Source organism: Lissotriton helveticus, chromosome 6 (assembly GCF_964261635.1).
Source record: "Lissotriton helveticus chromosome 6, aLisHel1.1, whole genome shotgun sequence".
Taxonomy (NCBI): domain Eukaryota; kingdom Metazoa; phylum Chordata; class Amphibia; order Caudata; family Salamandridae; genus Lissotriton; species Lissotriton helveticus.
Window position 1 is genome coordinate 1964991945 of NC_136067.1, and position 6000 is coordinate 1964997944.

A 6000-nucleotide genomic window follows, 5' to 3' on the forward strand; every position below is an offset into this window, starting at 1 on the left:
ACTGTCGGGCCCTCCTGCTGCAATTTGCACGCCTATTCTCCCTCACACCCGGGGTCACCCCCTGGTGCCTGCACGACGTGGACACTGGCGACAGTCCTCCTATCCGACACCGGCCGTACCGGGTACCAGATCGGGTACGCACCCGCATCCAAGAAGAGGTCTCCAAGATGCTCGCCCTCGGAGTCATCGAACCCTCGGACAGCCCCTGGGCCAGCCCGGTTATACTGGTCCCCAAAGCTGCGGCCCCGGGCACCACACCCGAGCTCCGGTTCTGCGTCGACTATCGGGGTCTGAACGCTGTCACCCGAACCGACGCTCACCCCATCCCCCGAGCCGACGAACTAGTTGACCGCATGGGGGCGGCCCGCTACCTAAGCATCTTCGACCTGACGGCGGGCTACTGGCAGATCGGCCTCACCCCCAGGGCACAAGAACGATCCGCTTTCTCCACCCCGGATGGACACTACCATTTCAGAGTGATGCCATTCGGCATGAAAAACGCTCCAGCCACGTTTCAACGACTTGTGAACCAGGTATTGGCGGGCCTCGAAGAGTTCAGCGCCGCATACCTGGACGACATCGCGGTGTATAGCCGCCACTGGTCAGACCACCTCCGCCACCTCCGAGGGGTCCTGCAGGCCCTCCAACGGGCCGGCCTCACAATCAAGGCCAGCAAGTGCCAAATCGGCCAGGGGTCCGTGACCTACCTCGGACACCAAGTGGGGAGCGGTCTGGTGGCCCCCCTCCAGCTCAAGATCGCTGCCATCCAGTCCTGGCACCCCCCCGTAACCCAAACCGAGGTCCGAGCCTTCTTGGGGCTCACCGGATACTATCGGCGGTTCGTAAAGGACTATGGCAGCATTGTGGGGCCCCTCACGGAACTCACATCCAAGACCAACCCAAAAGCAGTCAACTGGACCCCCGACTGTCAAGCGGCCTTCGAGAGGCTGAAGGCCGCCATGTGCACCGCTCCTGTGCTCCAGGCCCCCGACTACAGCCGTGAGTTCATCGTCCAGACTGATGCCTCAGACCATGGCATCGGGGCCGTCCTCTCCCAACTGAACCCCGAGGTAGTCGACCAACCAGTGGCCTTCATCAGCAGACGCCTCCTGCCCCGAGAACAGCGCTGGAGCACCATTGAGCGAGAGGCCTTCGCAGTAGTATGGGCCCTCAAGAAGCTCCGGCCTTACCTCTTCGGAACCCACTTCCGGGTACAAACAGATCATCGGCCCCTGCAATGGCTAATGCAAATGCGGGGGGAGAACCCCAAACTATTGCGATGATCCATCTCCCTGCAGGGGATGGACTTCACTGTGGAGCATCGCCCTGGCCAAGACCACGCCAACGCGGATGGCCTGTCCCGCTTTTTCCGCCTCGACGAGGAGAGTCCCCAAGAGGATGGGTGACTCTCCCCGCCTTCAGCTGGGGGGGACGCATGTTGGACAGGCCCCACGAAGGGCTCGCTCCCTCCCCGCATGACAGAGCCCAGACACCGGCTCTCCGGGGCCTACCCGCAGAAGCAACCCACAACCCGTCCCCTCCGGGACGCCTGCCCCCGGATATCTCTGTGTCACGGGCCCGGGCCCCCGGCAGCCCCATTGCCCGGCCCAGCCGCCATCTTGGACACTGCACCACGCGGCCGCGTGGCCTCAGCTCGACCCCAACCCTGGGCCCGGCCAGGCCCGCCATCCCGGCACCACCATCCATCCAGGAGGTGAACGGACCACTTGGCAGGCTGATGGGAGAAAGAAGTGTCGATGGCTCTCCCCCGCCAGGTGCCGATCGCCCCCAGCCTCCCCGGGTGCTGGCTCCACCCCCCTGCTGGGTGTCTGGACTCCCTCATCCCGGACCTCCCGACCTCCCAGTACGAGGGTCCGGACATCAAAGGGCGCCAGACCTATAACTGAGGCAGCCCCAGAGCAGGAAGGCAGTTGTATCCTGGAGTCGAGAGACACCGAGAAGAACTCATCCTTGACGGACTGCTGGCGCTGCCGCAGCCCTGCCTTGTGAACTATTGTCCTGCCTGCTGGCGCCGCCGCGGCCTTCTGCAACCTTCATCCTCGTGGGTCCTGCTGGCGCTGCCGCGGCCCGTTGTAACCGTCATCCTCGTTGGGACCTGCTGGCGCTGCCGCGGCCTGTTGCCACCTACGACCTCTTCAGGACCTGCTGGCGCTGCCGCGGCCCGTTGCCACCTACGACCTCTTCGGGACCTGCTGGCGCTGCCGCGGCCCGTTGCCACCTACGACCTCTTCGGGACCTGCTGGCGCTGCCGCGGTCTGACCCGTCCGAACGCCGAGCTCGAGGATTGTGAGCTACCACCGTTTCACCTCAGTGCCTGTAGGTACCAAGACTGTCCCGCTACCCCCTTCCCCTACTAGAGACTAGAATTGAGAGGATCATCGTGTCCTAATCTCCTTGTATCGTACTACCTTACTCAAAGAATTGCCTATAAAAGGTGTTAAGCTGACCTTCGTGTGGTGTCCATCTGTGGGGGGGAAGTTACTTGTCTGTACGATCGCTGGAGACGGCCCTCACTGGAGGCCTCTCCCCTTGTGCACGGCCGACCCTCCAGGTCCCCGTCTAACAGAGGGCAGAGTGCATAGGGAGTGCAGAGTGCATAGGGAGTGCAGAGTGCATAGGGAGTGCAGAGTGCATAGGGAGTGCAGAGTTCATAGGGAGTGCAGAGTGCAGAGTGCATAGGGAGTGCAGAGTGCATAGGGAGTGCAAAGTGCAGAGTGCATAGGGAGTGCTGAGTGCATAGGGAGTGCAGAGTGCATAGGGAGTGCAGAGTGCATAGGAAGTGCAGAGTGCAGGGTGCATAGGGAGTGCAGAGTGAATAGGGAGTGCAGAGTGCAGAGTGCATAGGAAATGCAGAGTGCATAGGGAGTGCATAGGAAGTGCAGAGTGCATAGGGAGTGCAGAGTGCATAGGGAGTGCAGAGTGCAGAGTGAATAGGGAGTGCAGAGTGCAGAGTGCATAGGGAGTGCAGAGTGCATAGGGAGTGCAGAGTGCAGAGTGCATAGGGAGTGCAGAGTGCAGAGTGCATAGGGAGTGCAGAGTGCATAGGGAGTGCAGAGTGCATAGGGAGTGCAGAGTGAATAGGGAGTGCAGAGTGCATAGGGAGTGCAGAGTGCAGAGTGCATAGGGAGTGCAGAGTGCATAGGGAGTGCAGAGTGCAGAGTGCATAGGGAGTGCAGAGTGCATAGGGAGTGCAGAGTGCAGAGTGCATAGGGAGTGCAGAGTGCAGAGTGCATAGGGAGTGCAGAGTGCATAGGGAGTGCAGAGTGCATAGGGAGTGCAGAGTGCATAGGGAGTGCAGAGTGCAGAGTGCATAGGGAGTGCAGAGTGCATACGGAGTGCAGAGTGTAGAGTGCATAGGGAGTGCAGAGTGCATAGGGAGGGCAGAGTGCATAGGGAGGGCAGAGTGCATAGGGAGGGCAGAGTGCATAGGGAGTGCAGAGTGCATAGGGAGTGCAGAGTGCAGAGTGCATAGGGAGTGCAGAGTGCATAGGGAGTGCAGAGTGCATAGGGAGTGCAGAGTGCATAGGGATTGCAGAGTGCATAGGGAGTTCAGAGTGCATAGGGAGTGCAGAGTGCATAGGGAGTGCAGAGTACATAGGGAGTGCAGAGTGCAGAGTGCATAGGGAGTGCAGAGTGCATAGGGAGTGCAGAGTGCAGAGTGCATAGGGAGTGCAGAGTGCATAGGGAGTGCAGAGTGCATAGGGAGTGCAGAGTGCATAGGGAGTGCAGAGTGCATATGGAGTGCAGAGTGCATAGGGAGTGCAGAGTGCATAGGGAGTGCAGAGTGCATAGGGAGTGCAGAGTGCAGAGTGCATAGGGAGTGCAGAGTGCAGAGTGCATAGGGAGTGCAGAGTGCAGGGTGCATAGGGAGTGCAGAGTGCATAGGGAGTGCAGAGTGCATAGGGAGTGCAGAGTGCATAGGGAGTACAGAGTGCATAGGGAGTGCAGAGTGCAGAGTGCATAGGGAGTGCAGAGTGCAGAGTGCATAGGGAGTGCAGAGTGCAGAGTGCATAGGGAGGGCAGAGTGCAGAGTGCATAGGGAGTGCAGAGTGCAGAGTGCATAGGGAGTGCAGAGTGCATAGGGAGTGCAGAGAGCAGAGAGCATAGGGAGTGCAGAGTTATGTTATGTTATGTTATGTGGTTTTTATTAGGCGCACAGATGATCCAGCTAAGGAGCGTCCTGGCGCCCGACAAGGCAGCTACACAACACAACTAAATAAAAACAGCACAAGCAAAATGACTAAGGGAATAAAAATGTTTTCACGGCGCGACGAAAAGAAAGCAAATCGCTCATAGCGCGAATTGCCGGGGGTAAGGAGTTCCACAAAGCAGCGGCCCGCACTCGAAATGAGCGTCCACCGGCCCTGGCTCGCTTAAAGCGCGGTACCACGGCCAATTCGAGGTCTGCCGATCTTAAGGGTCGTGCTGGGATGTAGTTGGCCATGAGGGTCGTAAGGATCGTTGCCGGGGACCCCTTCAAGATCTTATAGGCGACGCAGAGGACCTTAAACTGAATCCGCTGCGCCACCGGGAGCCAATGCAGCGCTCGTATGGTGCTGGAGGTAGGACAGAATCTTGGAAGGCCTACCACCGCTCTCGCTGCTGCATTCTGGATCCGTTGCAGGCGCCCGATCTCAGCCACGTTCAACCCGGCCAGCAAAGAACTAGCATAATCCAGCCTGGAGATGACGGTAGCTTGGATCATAAGTTGCCGAGTGGGGGCATAGGGAGGGCAGAGTGCAGAGTGCATAGGGAGTGCAGAGTGCATAGGGAGTGCAGAGTGCATAGGGAGTGCAGAGTGCAGAGTGCATACGGAGTGCAGAGTGCATAGGGAGTGCAGAGTGCATAGGGAGGGCAGAGTGCATAGGGAGGGCAGAGTACATAGGGAATGCAGAGGGAGTGCAGAGTGCATATGGAGTGCAGAGTGCATAGGGAGTGCATAGGGAGTGCAGAGTGCAGAGTGCATAGGGAGTGAAGAGTACAGAGTGCATAGGGAGTGCAGAGTGCATAGGGAGTGCAGAGTGCATAGGGAGTGCAGAGTGCCGAGTGCATATGGAGTGCAGAGTGCATAGGGAGTGCAGAGTGCATAGGGAGTGCAGAGTGCATAGGGAGTGCAGAGTGCATAGGGAGGGCAGAGTGCATAGGGAGTGCAGAGTGCATAGGGAGTGCAGAGTGCAGAGTGCATAGGGAGTGCAGAGTGCATAGGGAGTGCAGAGTGCAGAGTGCATAGGGAGTGCAGAGTGCATAGGGAGTGCATAGGGAGTGCAGAGTGCATAGGGAGTGCAGAGTGCATAGGGAGTGCAGAGTGCAGAGTGCATAGGGAGTGCAGAGTGCATATGGAGTGCAGAGTGCATAGGGAGTGCATAGTGCATAGGGAGTGCAGAGTGCAGAGTGCATAGGGAGTGCAGAGTGCATAGGGAGTGCAGAGTGCATAGGGGGTGCAGAGTGCATAGGGAGTGCAGAGTGCAGAGTGCATAGGGAGTGCAGAGTGCATAGGGAGTGCAGAGTGCAGAGTGCATAGGGAGTGCAGAGTGCATAGGGAGTGCAGAGTGCAGAGTGCATAGGAAGTGCAGAGTGCATAGGGAGTGCAGAGTGCATAGGGAGTGCAGAGTGCATAGGGAGTGCAGAGTGCATAGGGAGTGCAGAGTGCAGAGTGCATACGGAGTGCAGAGTGCAGAGTGCATAGGGAGTGCAGAGTGCATAGGGAGGGCGGAGTGCATAGGGAGGGCAGAGTGCATAGGGAGTGCAGAGTGCATAGGGAGTGCAGAGTGCATAGGGAGTGCAGAGTGCATAGGGAGTGCAGAGTGCATAGGGAGTGCAGAGTGCAGAGTGCATAGGGAGTGCAGAGTGCATGGGGAGTGCAGAGTGCATAGGGAGTGCAGAGTGCAGAGTGCATAGGGAGTGCAGAGTGCATAGGGAGTGCAGAGTGCATAGGGAGTGCAGAGTGCATAGGCAGTGCAGAGTGCATAGGGAGTGCAG